At 29.6% G+C, this 17,095-nt stretch overlaps 1 protein-coding gene across 1 annotated transcript in view; it reads left to right on the forward strand.

Moving 5' to 3' along the window:
* side-V (sidestep V) overlaps positions 1 to 17,095 on the forward strand; it is a 302,304-nt gene that overhangs the window by 11,638 nt on the left and 273,571 nt on the right. The window lies entirely within an intron of this gene.

Here is a 17,095-nt window from a genome sequence, read left to right on the forward strand (position 1 = left end):
AACCCATTTTTCTCTCTTTTTCTCTTCCTTTGCCAACTTTACAAATCTTCCAGTTTGCTATTCCTAATATTGGCCATGTTGATTCCCTTTTTTTTTGGCTTTCAGTCAGTTTGCTCTGGGATAACACAGTGGCACAGAGAACTCATAAAATAAATGTTTTTATATTATTTAAAACGCACATATATACACACTCATATGGGAATTTCCTTGGTGTTGGATTAGACAGCTGGGTATAGAGTAAGAACAATGAAAGAGAAAAAAAAACAACAAAAAATTTGTTCAAATACAAACAGACATTAAGGAAGGATAAAGTAAAGTAAGGATCTAAAAGTAATTTTCCCAACGACAAAAAAATTAACAATCAAAGAGGCCATATTAATGTGATGCCATTGAGTTTGTCAAGAAATACTTGAAGCTTTTTAATCGCTAGACTAGGATATTGAATAAATATTTTACTGAATTGTTTCAGAAGACAATTGCAAATTGGAAGAATAAAAATAAATATACTATGCAATTGTCTGTTCTAAGCAATTTTTGTCGTAAGGCCATTAGGGAACAATTCAAGAATCAAGTGTGCAGAAAAAAACTCATATAGATTTTTTTAATAATTGAGGTAGGCCCTCATAATAAATATTTTTTTTTTCTACATGGTGATAACACAAGTTAAAAAAGACGTCAAATTAAAAATCTTCACATTATAAAAAATCAAAAATCTTCCTAACTTTTTATAAATTATTATGACTATAGCTATAGACTATAGACTATGGTACTTTATGGCACCAGCATTAAAATAATGGGAATGGTGAGCAGTCCTAAATAGTCTGGTTGTTGGATATCGATAACATTAAAGACTTTTTTATTTTCCAGACCAGACATAATAAGGACTTTCAGTTGGTCTACTAAAAAATCACATTATATTTAGCTAATATACACCTATTATTTGAAAATATATTTTATTTAGCAATCATGCAATCAATTCACATTAAATATTCTGTAATTTACACCAATACATTCTTTACATAGTTGGCTTGAAATTGTGATTTTCATTTTCATTCAGAATTCAGAAGATAATGTCAACACCAATTTGCGCCTTGTTACACTAATTTCATGTATTTTTCAACTATTCGCTGAATCAGATTTAATTTACCTTTATGCATTAATGAACAGGTATGTGTTTTTTTGCTTTCGTTTATTATTATATTTTTTTTATTGTTTATTTTGAGGCATGAATAGATATTTTGAAAAATATACAATTCCCATTAACTGACTGAAGTGCAATGTCCTTATAAATATGTATATATAGTGCGCAGGTTGATGAGCCACTAAGTGAAAAAGGGTGTCCTGTGAAATACGAGAAACAAAATTATTCGAAATGTGAGTGTTTCGGCAATTTGTTACAAGGAACCGATATTTAAAGAAAGTTGATTAAAATTGAAAACGTAAACAATTAAAAAATTAACTGATACATTACAATTTTTAATCGTCTTCAAAACTTAATTTTGCTAGGAAAATGTTTAAACGTTTCTGTGTTTTTTTTATTAAAATATTAATTGAATCAAAAATATTTTAAATTCAAAAATGTAATTGAAAATTTTGGTCGAAAAATGTTAGATTTTATTAGACACACTGCCACTCTATCCAAATATAAATAACCAAAATTTGAAGAAAATTTTACCAAATAAAAAATATTATTTTGCAGTTTTTGATTTATATAGAAAATTTTGTCAACATTTTTTTCTATGGAAAATTATGTCAACATTTTAATCTTAGAGAAAAATTTTGTCAAAATTTTATTACTAGAGAAAATTTTGTCAAAATTTTATTCCTAGAAAGAAAGTTGTCAAAATTTTATTCCTAGAAAAAAAATTGTCAACATTTTTTTTCTATAGAAAATTTGCCAAATTTTATTTCTATAGACCATTTTCCCAAAACTTAATTTCTAAACGAAAATGTTAGATTTTATATAGACACACAGCCACTCGACCCCAATATAAATATCCAAAATTTAAAGAAAATTTTACTAAAACAAAATATTATTTTGCAGTTTTTGTTTTCTATAGAAGATTTTGTTAACCTTTTTTTCAATGGAAAATTTTGTTAACATTCTATTCCTAGAGGAAAATTTTGTCAACATTTTATTCCTAGAGAAAACATTTGTCAAAATTTTATTCCTAGGAAAAAAATTGTCAAAATTTTATTTCTATAGAAAATTTTGTCAAACTTTTTTTCTATGGAAAATTTTGTCAACATTTTATTCGTAGAGCAAAATTTTGTCAAAATTTTATTACTAGAGAAAATTTTGTCAACATTTTATTCCTAGAAAAAAATTTGTCAAAATTTTATTTCTATAGAAAAAAATTGTCAAAATTTTATTTCTATAGAAAATATTATCAAAATTTTTTCTATTGAAAATTTTGTCAACTTTTTTTTTCTATGGAAAATTTTGTCAACTTTTTTTTTCTATGGAAAATTTTGTCAACATTTTATTCCTAGAGAAAAATTTTGTCAAAATTTTATTACTAGAGAAAATTTTGTCAACATTTTATTTCTATAGAAAATATTGTCAAATTTTTTTTCTATGGAAAATTTTGTCAACATTTTATTCCTAGAGAAAAATTGTAAAAATTTTATTTCTATAGAAAATTTTGTCAACTTTTTTTTTATGGAAAATTTTGTCAACTTTTTTATTCTATGGAAAATTTTGTCAACATTTTATTTCTATATTTTTTTGACAATATTTTCTATAGAAATTTTATTTCTATAGAAAATATTGTAAAAATTTTTTTCTATGGAAAATTTTGTCAACATTTTATTCCTAGAAAAAATTTGTCAAAATTTTATTTCTATAGAAAATTTTGTCAACTTTTTTTCTATGGAAAATTTTGTCAACTTTTTTATTCTATGGAAAATTTTGTCAACATTTTATTCTTAGAGAAAAATTTTGTCAAAATTTTATTACTAGAGAAAATTTTATTCCTAGAAAAAAATTTTGTCAAAATTTTATTCCTAGAAAAAATTTGTCAAAATTTTATTTCTATAGAAAATATTGTCAATTTTTTTTTTCTATGGAAAATTTTGTCAACATTTTATTCCTAGAAAAAATTTGTCAAAATTTTATTTCTATAGAAAATTTTGTCAACTTTTTTTCTATGGAAAATTATGTCAACATTTTATTCTTAGAGAAAAATTTTTTCAAAATTTTATTACTAGAGAAAATTTTGTCAACATTTTATTCCTAGAGAAAAATTTTGTCAAAATTTTATTCATAGAAAAAAATTGTCAAAATTTTATTTCTATAGAAAATTTTGTCAAAATTTTATTTCTATAGAAAATTTTCTCAAAATTTTGTTTCTCTAGAAAATGTTATCAAAATTTTGTTTCTATAGAAAATGTTGTCAAAATTTTGTTTCTCTAGAAAACATTATCAAAATTTTGTTTCTATAGAAAATTTTGTCAAAATTGTATTCCTATAGAAAATTGTGAAGTATCTGTTAGGTGGAGAGGAAAAATTTTGTCAAAATTTTATTCCTAGAAAAAAAATTGTCAAAATTTTATTTCAATAGAAAATTTTGTCAAAATTTTATTTCTATAGAAAATTTTCTCAAAATTTTATTTCTATAGAAATATTTCTCAAAATTTTATTTCTATAGAAAATTTTCTCAAAATTTTGTTTCTCTAGAAAATATTATCAAAATTTTGTTTCTATTGAAAATTTTGTCAAAATTGTATTCCTATAGAAAATTGTGAAGTATCTCTTAGGTGGAGAGGAATATTTTGCAAAATCCACTAAAAAATTAAAAATTCTAGCAATCCAGCAAACAGTAAAAAATCTACCATTTTTTGGTAAAATTCTACCAACTGTGGCAACTGTGCACACAAAATAACCATTGGCTCATTAAATTTTTACTCAAATCCAACTAAAATTATCAACAGTGAAAAAAAAATATATAATTAACATATGTTTAATACTTTTTTTTTGCCAAAAAAAAACATACCCGGTCCTAAAGATTTGGTCTAATGATTTGGGTGTTGATTCCGAACCAAAGACGCTGAGAATTTACTTGCGTACTTGATTCTAGGAAATAAATTTTAATTTATTCCTTTTTTCACCTTTCTTCTTCATGTGATCAAAGTTCATAAAAAAAGTTTTACCGACAACTTAAATTTTATATTCACACTCGACTTCAAGTAGAAATTATAGTTGGTTTCAAGTAAAAAACGTCTTTTAAATCAAGTGAAACAAATATCTCCTAACCATTGTTTCTGTTCAATTTTATGTTTAGGAAGCCACCGTGGTGCAATGATTAGCATGCCCGCCTTGCATACACAAGGTCGTGGGTTCGATTCCTGCTTCGACCGAACACCACAAAGTTTTTCAGCGGTGGATTATCCCAGCTTTGAAACCCTCAGAAATGTCACCAGCATTACTGAGGACATTTCTGAGGGTTTCAAAGCTTCTCTAAGTGGTTTCACTTTAATGTGGAACGCCGTTCGGACTCGGCTATAAAAAGGAGGTCCCTTGTCATTGAGCTCAACATGGAATCGGGCAGCACTCAGTGATAAGAGAGAAGTTCAATGGACTGAATAGTCTAAGTGAGCCTGATACATCGGGCTGCCACCTAACCTAACCTAACATCTCCTATTAAAAAGAAACATCTCCCATTTTCAAACGCGTTTTAGTTTTACAATCAAGCTGCAAAAAGTCAACAAATTTAAAGATGATTAATAAAAATTAATTTTTTAAGATTTTTTCAGAGGTATTAAAACCAAGTTGGCCTTAGTAAAAAAAAAATTCTTTCGTATTAGGGCACCCAATATTAAGTCGAATCCCTTAACTATAAGGACAAAAAGGCTTAATTGAAAAATTTATCAACTTTTGGACAACGAAAAAACTTTATATCAGAGAAATGTTTCAATACTATGATAGGCAAAATTCGAAATTTAAGGTTATGAAATCTTTGGCCTCACTACAATATAAAGATAAATAAATAAAAGATAAATACATATTTGTCGACAAAAACGACAAATATTTATTTATCTTTGTGCAATCATCTTAATATTGGCATTTATAATACAGGTTAGTTGAAATATTTTAAAATTAACCAACATTTTCTAAAATTCACCAAAATGTCCATTCCTGTTGGGTTCACTATTTTTTCAGTGCGGGTAATTTCCTTTCAGTATGTACTAAGGGGGAATTTAATTTTCTTTATACATAAATTAAACAAAAAAAAAAAATAAATAAATACATCTTAAACCTATTTTTTGGAAAGGTTTTATTATATATTTTGTGTCTTTAAGAAAAATTTTGTAAATTTAATTAGCAATTATTATTTTAAGCCTTCAAAAAAAAAAAAACTTAACACAAATTTAATGTTTTCTGTGGTTTTCCTGCGGCACAAACTATTAACGATATTTTTCCTAGAATACAATTTGCTCTAGTTGACTAGCGTATAATAACAAACAAAAACAAAAAACCCATAAGCTAGCCATTTACATATGCCACGAGTATGTGAAATATTAACTTTTTGTATATTCTCCATTATTTTGTTGCTGTTCTTGTTGTTTTTGTATATATTGTAGGTATACATTTTGTTTTGAGTTACACCCATTTGGCGGGGGGTTGGTGCTTTGCCATATTTAATTTTCATTGAAACCTATTTGCCCGAGAGAAAGCTTTTGGTGGTCATGAATGGTCAAGAGACGTTAAAAACGAGGGAGTTAGACAACCAAAAGGAGTCTATGTAAATGGCTAGTATATTAATTTGTAGCGGCTTTCACTAAACAGCAACAACAATCCCTCTCCCCCTCTTCCAATTTAGTTGTTGGTGTAGCTTAAATGAAAAATATCCTTAACACATGCAGACATGCAACACTCTGTTTTTGTTTTTTCTCTGACGTATAACTATGAGTATTTCTATTTGGTATATATGTCTATATGGGTATTGCGTATGACAGAAGAGAACTCACTAACTAAGTGAGTGACTAAACTAAACACTAAACACCCACACATAACAAATTCACCACAACACCAATACCAACACCAATAGCTTAGTGTGTGAATAATGAGTGGTACTTTGTTTTATTTCATGTGCATGTTTTTTTTCTATTTTTGATGAGATGAGGGTGTAGGTGGTTTACGGTGAGAGGGTAAGGGTTGGGAGGTTCTTTGACACTATGTCATATGATTAGCAGTCAGAGAAGAGACTTTAACTTACTAGAATACAACCACCACTACAAAAAATATGAAATTAGAATTTATTGTTATTATTATGTGAAATGACTGGTCAAGTTTTTTTTTCGCTGTTTTTGTGGTTTCAGACCCATTGGTTGAGTTACGAGGATTTCGTGCTTCTACATCATTGACTATGTTTTTGTGTCCTCTTCAGAAGGAGGAAACTAAATTAAATTTAATTAGAAGAAAAAGTTTGGAGGACAAAAGAAGAATTATGTCATGTAATGTAGATTTTTAATGATACTATTAACAAGATTAACTAAGCCAAAAAGAAAAAGGTCTGGGCATTATAATTTATTCATGTCTTGTTATGAGTTTTAAGGTCATTTCTTATATGACTAAGGGCCAGTTTCTCAATGTCTTGTTATTATTTATCGTGTCGATAAAACAGCTGATCCCATACAAAAATTTTACTAACCGGAGGTCTATCCACCGGTTAAAATTAATCGGAGGATGAGAAACTGGCCATAAGGGTAAAAATCATAGTTGAATTTTTCTAAAATCCTATCTTCAAAGCTCCATATCGTTTTCATATTTTGTTCAAGTTCTACACTCAAAAAATAGTGAACTCTCTATTTCACTAAAGCCAATTTAAGTTTATTTTAGTTCATGGAATTATTATGTTTCGAGAAAGTTTCCTTTACTCTAATAATTTTTTGCGTACGTTAGTTAAATGAACAAAAAAAACGGAAAAAATTATATACAAATTAAGCAAAAAGATTTACTAAATTCATACTTCTCAGAAAACAGTTCATTATTTCTTAAAATTTATAAAATTTACCAACAATGCGTCCATCATGAACTTTGTAAAGACATTCTTGCGTTTTTGAACTCCAGTTTTTTTCTGTCAAGCTACAAAATTTTCTTAAACAAGTGAAAAAAATTAATTAATAAATTTGCTGTAATTTGTCGCAACATATTTAATTATTTTTGTGATATCGGCGTGATGCTAGCGATTGTAATACTGTTTGGTTAAAATTTTCTAAAAATATTCAAAATTTTCCAAAAATTAACAAAAAGTTTTCTTCGTGGTGGGTTCACTGCCCTTTCAGTGTATGAACCAGAATTTTTCATAAAGAATTTTATTTATCTCAATTTTCTTGCGGAGATTTCCATGTGCTCGACACATAACTAACAAAGTTATAATACCATCCTATAGTCGAGAGGGTGTACTGAATTATTCAACCTCCATGGCGTATGGACCACAGTTAATAAGTTTTAAGTACATTTGCTACACACTTCAGTTCCACTTAAATTGTTTTCCACAAAAAAACTCCCCTTAGCATATGAATCTAATTAACATACTATAGAGAATCAAATATCATGGTAATTTCAATTTAATTGTTTACATATTTTATTTTTTTTTCACAGCCTTCTTCGAATTTCAGGTTTATGTTGTTGTTGTTGTTTTTTTTTGTATTTCTTTAATAATACAAAATTAATTAATTAGTTATTTTATGCTTATGGCTAAGCAAATTGATGATAGTACTCAAATATATAACGAGATATTTTAATTAAATGAATTACCATTTTTTTTTGCAAAGTAAAAACCAATGTGTTGGTGGTCTAATTGATATTAACAAAATATCGCTTAGAAAAACTAACTATAGGGTATGTTTATTTTTTATACAAAAAATCAGTGGTTTTTCACAGAAGTCGACATATATAAATAATTATTAACTTAACTATAAGCAAATATAATTATATGGACGAATACAAAAAAAAATAATGATAGTTCTAATTGAAATTTAATAGCAATAATAAAACAAGTATATACGGCCGTAAATTCGGCCAGGCCGAATCTTATGTACCCTCCACCATGGATTGCGTAGAAACTTCTACGATAGACTGTCATCCACAAATTTCAACTCACAGGGTTGTTAAATATCATATGCTACCACCACGTACCAAATTTCAACCAGATCGGATGAATTTTGCTTCTCCAAAAGGCACCGGAGGTCAAATCTGGGGATTCGGTTTATATGGGAGCTATATATTATTATGGACTGATATGAACCAATTCCTGCATGGTTGTTGGATACCCTATACTAACATCACGTACCAAATTTCAACCGAAAGGGAAGAATTTTTCTCTTCCAAGGTGCTCCGGATGTCAAATCTGGGGATCGGTTTATATGGGGCCTATATATAATTATGGACCGATATCGACCAATTTTTGCATGGGTGTTTGAGGCCATATATTAACATCACGTACCAAATTTCAACTGAATCAGATGAATTTTGGTCTTCTAAGAGGCTCCGGAGGTCAAATTTGGTGATCGGTTTATATGGGGGCTATATATAATTATGGACCGATATGGACCAATTTGTGCATGGTTGTTAGAGACCATATACTAACACCATTTACCAAATTTCAGCCGGATCGGATGAAATTTGTTTCTCTTAGAGGCTCCGCAAGCCAAATCGGAGGATCGGTTTATATGGGGGCTATATATAATTATTGACCGATGTGGATCAATTTTTGCATGGTTGTTAGAGACTATATACTAACACCATGTACCAAATTTCAGCCGGATCGGATGAAATTTGCTTCTCTTAGAGGCCTCGCAAGCCAAATTTGGGTGTCCGTTTATATGGGGGCTATACGTAAAAGTGGACCGATATGGCCCATTTGTAATACCATCCGACCTACATCAATAGCAACTACATGTGCCAAGTTTCAAGTCAATAGCTTGTTTCGTTCGGAAGTTAGCGTGGTTTCAACAGACGGACGGACGGACATGCTCAGATCGACTCAGAAATTCACCACGACCCAGAATATATATACTTTATGGGGTCTTAGAGCAATATTTCGATGTGTTACAAACGGAATGACAAAGTTAATATACCCCCCATCCTATGGTGGAAGGTATAATAAGTAAATACCAGTCCCGGGGACATATCCCCATCAATACCTCCAGTACGGCGTTAGCCGTTGTCCTCATCGCCCCGGTCATGTCATCTACAGGGCCGTTCTATTTATTCTGTTCAATCTCAGTAGTGGTGGTTTTGATGGGCCACCAGACATGACATCCATACACAGCTAGTGGCCTTATCACAGCTGTATAAAGCCAATCGAAAAGGGACGGTTTCATTTCCCACCGCTCTCCAACAAGCTTGTGACATGCTTATAATGCTGCATAGGTCTTCTTCATACGATCCGCTATATTCTCAAGCCTATTCAGTTTGGAGTCTAGGACAATCCTCAGGTAATGTGCCGATTTCGAGAGTGTCAATTACGTCCCCTGAAATTCTGGATCTGTGTATCCATCCAGTCTCCTTGTCCTGGTAAAGAGCACCAAATCCGTTTTCCTAGGATTTACTCCTAATCCACCACCACTGGCCCATTCTGATAGGGATTTCAGTGACTCAATTATCACGTCCGAGAACGTGTCCAAGAATTTGCCTGAAACCATTATGACAATGACATCCGCATACGCCACCATTTTTAACATATACCCCTATTACTCAGGACGCTAAGAATCTCATCCACTATAATTAGCCAGAGCACAGGTGATATTACCCCTCACTGAGGAAGTCCGCTTGTCGTAGTCGCTTGTCGTTTGGAATCTGCCAATTCCGCTTCGATGCTTCTATGGCGTAGCAATGCTACGTCCCCTGAAATTCTGGATCTTTGTATCCATCCAGTCTCCTTGTCCTGGTAAAGAGCGCCAAATCCGTTTTCCTAGGATTTACTTCTAATCCACCACCACTGGCCCATTCTGATAGGGATTTCAGTGACTCACTCATCACGTCCGAGATCGTGTCGAAGAATTTGCCTCATACCATTATGACAATGTTATCCGCATACGCCACCACTTTTATGCCCCTATTACTCAGCACGCTAAGAATCTCATCCTCTATAATCAGCCAGAGCACAGGTGATATTACCCCTCACTGAGGAAGTCCTCTTGTCGTAGTCGCTTGTCGTTTTGAATCTGCTCCTATGGCGTAGCATTGCCTCAATCCAGTTCGTTACGATCTCGCTCACACCATTCCTCTCTAGTGCAAGTAGTACTTTCTCGGTCTTTGTGTTATTGAAGGCGCCTTCAATATCCAGAAATGACGCCAATGTGTATTCTCCGCATTGAAAAGTCCATAGAGCTCGAAAAATATTTAATTGTAAATTTGAATTAATTAAATTTTTAATTAAAAAAATGCATTCCCAAAATTTGAAGACTGTTCTATAAAAAAATTACACTTTCTGAAATTCGTGCAAATTGCCACTGAATCGCTGATGTCGATGCTTCAGTTAATCGCAATTTTTAAATTTTCATATAATTTATTAATTGCTACACTCTCTTGATGTTAAAATGTTATTGAAAATCGGCACATTTACTTAAATAAAAATATTCCAAAAATTAGCCTTTCTGCTGCAATTCGGATGCTCAAAATTGAACCAGTTCTTAAGAGGTTATCCAAGATTGGTTCTTGACCTTTAAAATGAGCCCAAATCGTTTCTTATGGTGTAAATTTATCTTATCAATGACAAGCCCATTTCCCCAAAAATATGATTTAGTTTTCAACTAAAAATTTTGTGCGTTTTTCAAAGTTCTTTCTTAAAAATACTATAACACTCAAAAAAAAAAAAAAAAAAATGAACTCAAAATGGCACTAAAACCAATTAGTTCTATTTTAATAATTTTTGGGGTACGTTTGTTAAATGAGCCTTAAAAATGAAAAAAATATATACACAAATGAAGCATACAAATTTACTAAATTTGTGTCTCCCACAAAATAGTTCAGAATTTCTTTAAAATTTGTAAATTTTACCAATTAAGCCCCGACTTTTAACTTAGTATCGACACTAAAGACATTTTGTGCAATTTTTATCTCCAATTTTTTTCCATCAAACTACGGAATTTTCTTCGACAACCCAGCAAAAAATGGGTCGCCAAAAAAGTAGTGAAAATGTTCTTTTTGGATCCGGAAGTGGTGCAAAATTGGCGCAGAAGCGATGATTTTAACGAGGGCTTGTCATAGGATAGATGTCCACCATTTCAACAGCCGTTGCACTGAATTTGCATCAATTCTTAAGGTGTGATGCGAATCCAGTGATTTGGATGTGAATAGAGAAATTTTGTGATATTTTGACTAATAAATAAATTTAAAAATTTTGTTATGATTTTTAGTGCATTATAACGCTTGTCCGGAACGTTTGACATCAAATATTTTAAAAAATTCGCAATTTTTCTAGAAATGCTTAAGATTTTTTTTCGGCAAAATTTAAATAATTTGCACTATTTTATTAATTTTTAAACTGTTTTTAACCCATTTGAAACAATAAAATTTTAAATTTCCCATTAAAAATATGAAAAAAGCAAGTTATAAAAAATTTACTCAAATAAACTTCCCGTGCATTTAAAATAAACAACATCTTTCGGAGAACATTTGTGGAAGTGCTTTTAATGTTGTGCCTTAAGAAGAATTTCCAATTTTTTTTGCTGGGAAGTGAAAAAAATTAATTATCCAAGTGACATCTGCTTTTGTAATATAGTTTAGTTAAAATTTTCTCACATTAATCTAAATTTTGGAAAATTAACCAAAATTTTCCTTCCTTATGGGTTCACTGTTTTTTTAGTGGACAATCAATTTCCATATAATTATCACGTAATTATTGGAAATTTTCAGTAAACATTAAATGAATTTATTTGATTTCCCACAAGAAAATCACAAATAACAATATCATCTATCGTTACTAATTAAAAATTCCTCACCCCAAATGTGGAATATAGCAACCATATTACCAATTTAATAATTCATATGAAATATGCGCACATAAAAATAACGTAGTCAACAAAATGTTAATAGCAAATCAATAAACCATGTTTGTCCTGCCAAATAGATAGCAATGAAAATATTTCACAAGAAGCCTAAGGCCCTCCCCCCATCCCTCTCAGTTAGTCCTTAATATTTTTAGCCAACACACCCATTACCACTTGAATTAATTGAAAAATAATGAACTGCTGAAATACATATCATTCTACAACACCACTTTGCCATTCCTAGTAGCAACAAACATGAAAGGTATAATTAATTGTTTTTTGATAGCCTATCCTCGGCTAGCCTCACGGCTGGTGAAATCAATATCAATTAATTGTAAATACTAAAGCTTACTTTCTAAAGTTCCTCATCCTTAACAGGGCAGGGCAAGCTGTTTTTCACACAAAATTGAATAACTGATGGCCAAAAGCATGACAACAGGTCTTGCTGGGAGGTAAATTAGAAGAAATGTGTGTCTATAATATAGACTTAAATTATTCTATGATATGAGGTCTTAGGGACTAGCAATTATTAGAGATTTATTGTTTATGCATTTTGTACACGTGTAGAGAGGAAATCTAGCAATAAAAAAATGAAGAGGAGAAATTCCTTAACAAATTTCAATTAACATCAATATGGTTATCAATTAATGTAATTAAATTAATTAGCTGAAGATTTAAGGATATATTGTGGATTAATTTGTTATGAAGAAATGCTTAGAAAATACCAAAGAATTTCTCACAAATTGCATAGCATACTTTTAGGCGGTATACTATAATTGCTTTAAGCGTTGATGAATGAACGTTTCCTAGAAGGATATAAAAATCATAAAATAAATAAAAAACAATGAAGCATGCAATTGAAATTTTTTTTTGGTTTTAAAATATCTGATATTGCATACTTTTCGGGGCATATATAAACAAAAATCCACATCTTGCTATCTATGTCTTTAGCATCGAGAAATCATAATTTATGACCCATTTGAACTCTAATGTTTTCTATTCACCAAAAAAATGAGTTTTTGATAAGACTTAACAAAAAAAATCTTAATTGCAAAGTATATTGATATTCTTAAAATTCCTGAAAGTATGCCATACAAAACCATTAGTATTAAATTTTCAAATATTGAAGAATATACCACAAAAAAAAAAAATCTAAAATAAAAAATCCCTTTTTACAATGCCATAACAAATTTTAATTACAAGCTTCATTGATTTTGTGAGACAAATTTTAATTTAATCTTAGTTAGTCTTTTTTTGATGGTATCATAATTTTTTATGGTATTCATTTACAATAAAATTTTGAAAGAAAGTAATGAAGAAACCACTATTATTTTTATTCATCTTTGAAACCCCAAATTCTATATATGAATTTGCTAAATAGAAACATAACACATGATTGCCTGCCCTATTTGGATTCTAGATGATTATGGTTTATAGGTAATTAAGTTTAAGCGTTTAGTATTAACCAAAAGAACAATTTATAGTGGCATAAAATGACTTTTCTCCAATTACGACTATACGCGGTTTTGTTTTTATTCAATGCCATGATTGACCCCAACACATTTACATTGTGTGTGTTATATACATTTTTTTCCTATATATATATATATTTTTTTTTGTTTATGGGGAGGGGAAAAAACTATAGCAATTTATGTTTTGACAAAACTTTTCCCAACATTTTATGGACCTAATAAATTTTCAATAATTTCTCACCCATAAAAACACAACATAAACTAAATCGAACGTGAAGCGAGAAAAATGTTGTAAAAATCAAATAGCTATCTATCTTTGAGTTTCAGTTTTACACATTACAATTTTATGAGGTTAATGCATTTGTATGTGTCTGCATTGGTTTGAATTCACATAAGCATTTATAATTTGTGGAAATTGGGTTAAAATCATTTCAAGTCATGTTTTGTGGGAATAATGAAAATTTTAGAAAAAAAAAATCGATCGAAAGCATTGTACAAATTCCAAGTCATAATATTTAAAATAAAAATATTGAAGAGGCATTGAAATGTTGCATATATTTAGGAGTGCACTTGTTTTGAATGATTTCGATGCAACGACAACAATATAATTAAATGCAGCCAATGCTTCCTTCTCTTTTTTATCATATATTTTCTGTATGATTAAAATAAAAAATAAATAAATGGACTAAGTACCAAGGCTTTAAATTTAATGTTAACGCCTAAGTGTATACTATATTTTGGGATTGAAAAAAAAACCCAGAAGGCGGGCAACATCCAGGTAGTATAGCAGCCGGCTATACTACCTGGAATTTTACCAGCGATTTGCATAACTTTCTTTATAATTTTCCCTATTAGGAAAATTGTGATCAAAAGGATTTTACAAAAATTGCACGATATAAATTTTGAAAATAAAAACATTAAGAAGTCCATAATATGTTGCATACATTTAGGAGTAAATATTTTTTGGATGAATTCGATGCAAAAAAAACGATAAAATTAAATACTTAGGCGATCTAATATTATTTAAATTAAATGCTAATGCCTAAGTATATACTATAATAGTTTATAACACATTTTAAAAATATCCGGAAGGCAACCGGCTATACCACCTGTTAATTATAGTATTACCAGCAATTTACAACTTCCTTTATAATTTTTCCCTATTAGGAAAATTGTGATCAAAAGGATTTTACAAAAATTCCACGATGTAAATTTTGAAAATGAAAACATTAAGAAGCTCATAATATGTTGCATACATTTATGAGTAAATATTTTTTGAATGAATTCCATACAAAAACAAAAAACGATATAATTAAATACTAAGGCGATCTTATTGAATTTTAATGTCCGGAAGGCAATCGGCTATACTACCTGGTAATTGGAGTATTACCAGCGATTTACATAACTTCCTTTATAATTTTTCCCTATTAGAAAAATTGTGATCAAAAGGATTTTACAAAAATTCCACTGCGAAATTTTGAAAATAAAAGCATTAAAAAGCCCATAATATGGTGCATACATTTAGGAGTAAATATTTTTTTATTGAATTCGATACAAAAAATAACGATATAATTAAATACTAAGGCGATCTTATTTAATTTTAATGTCAACGCCTAAGTGTATACTATATTATTTTGCAACATTTTGATAAAAGTATGCAGAAGCTAACCGACTATACCACCTGGTAATTGGAGTATTACCAGCGATTTGCATAACTTCCTTTATAATTTTCTCTATTAGGAAAATTGTGATCAAAAGGATTTTACAAAAATTCCACGATATAAATTTTGAAAACGAAAACATTAAGAAGCCCATAATATGTTGCATACAGTTAGGAGTAAATAGTTTTTGAATGAATTTGAAAAAAATGTAATGCCTAAGTGTATACTATATTAGTTTAGAACACATTTTAAAAATATCCGGAAGGCAACCGACTATACCACCTGGTAATTGGAGTATTACCAGCGATTTGCATAACTTCCTTTATAATTTTCTCTATTAGGAAAATTGTGATCAAAAGGATTTTACAAAAATTCCACGCCCCAGAATATGGTGCATACATTTAGGAGTAAATATTTTTTTAATGAATTCGATACAAAAACAAAACGATATAATTAAATACTAAGGCGATCTTATTTAATTTTAATGTCCGGAAGGCAATCGGCTATACCACCTGGTTATTGGAGTATTACCAGCGATTTACATAACTTCCTTTATAATTTTCCCCTATTAGGAAAATTGTGATCAAAATGATTTACAAAAATTCCACGGCTAAATTTTGAAAATAAAAGCATTAAGAAGCCCATAATATGGTGCATACATTTAGGAGTTAATATTTTTTAATGAATTCGATGCAAAAAATAACGATATAATTAAATACTAAGGCGATCTAATATTATTTAAATAAAAAATTAACGAACCGTTAATATGTCGCATACATTTAGGAGTAAATTTGTTTGGAATGTATTCGATGCAGAAAATAACGATATAATTAAATATCTAGGCGATCTAATATTATTTAAATTTAATGTTAAAGCCTAAGTGTATACTATATTCTTTTAGAAGTTTTTTTTAATTAAGGAGCCGTTAATATGTTGCATAAATTTAGGAGTAAATTTTCATGGAATTAATTCGATACAAAAAACAATGGTAATTTTTTAATGGACTAAACACATTCGAAAAAAATCTAAAGGGATAATAAAGTTTTTCACTATAAATTTTACACCTGAAAATGTCACAACTATCGCCAACAAAAATCATAAGGTAAATTTATTAAGAGAAGTTATGAAGTTTTCGAGTATTCTCCTCTGTTTGTATAAGTTCAAAGGAGTTTCCCTTGATATATTTAAAAAAGCTTGCCTTTTGATAAATTGCGGAGACAAAGATTTTTCTTGTGTGTCTCAGTAATATCTTTTTTTCCCCTCAGCCTTCTTTATATCCCTCAAAATGATACACGTTTTATTTTTCCCAATCTTTTTAGTCAATATGTTTGATTAAACTTTGTCTTGTTTTTCCTTTAATAAAGTTTACCTAAAAGTTATGCCAAAAAAGAAATCTCTCTTAACAATAAAAAAAGAAAAATATGTTGCATACCATTAGGGGCCATATAGAAAATAACTTCTATATATCAAAATTCTAGACAAATGTAATTTATCCTTGTTTTGGGTCTTTGGAATGTAAACAAATTCGTTGTCGACATTGTCTCTATAGAAATCGTGGGACACATTGTTTTTTGGGAAACAATTTGAAATTGTCATAAATTCAAAAGTAAATTTATAGAAATGCCGAAAAAAGAGAAAAGTCATTGAAAACTTTTTCTCAAACACGAAGTTATATCATTATTTCATTTTGTGTGGCCTTCTTTGAGGGGTTTCTTTGAGAAGCTTTTGTTTGGTATTTTATAAGGAATCCCTTTTTATGAAATAAATTTATTTACACAGTTTTTCTCTTTATGAAATATAAATATTTTTATTTATTTTTGTTTCTTTTCTTAGGGAGAAAGACAATTTCATAAATTTAAAATGCACAGACTTGATCTAGTTAGAAAAAAATTGTCAAAATTAACTTTTGTCTACCTCTTTGACCTTTTATTATTTGTTAAATTTAATCTTGGTTCTCGTTTA

Source organism: Haematobia irritans, chromosome 5 (genome assembly GCF_050003625.1).
Source record: "Haematobia irritans isolate KBUSLIRL chromosome 5, ASM5000362v1, whole genome shotgun sequence".
Lineage (NCBI taxonomy): Eukaryota > Metazoa > Arthropoda > Insecta > Diptera > Muscidae > Haematobia > Haematobia irritans.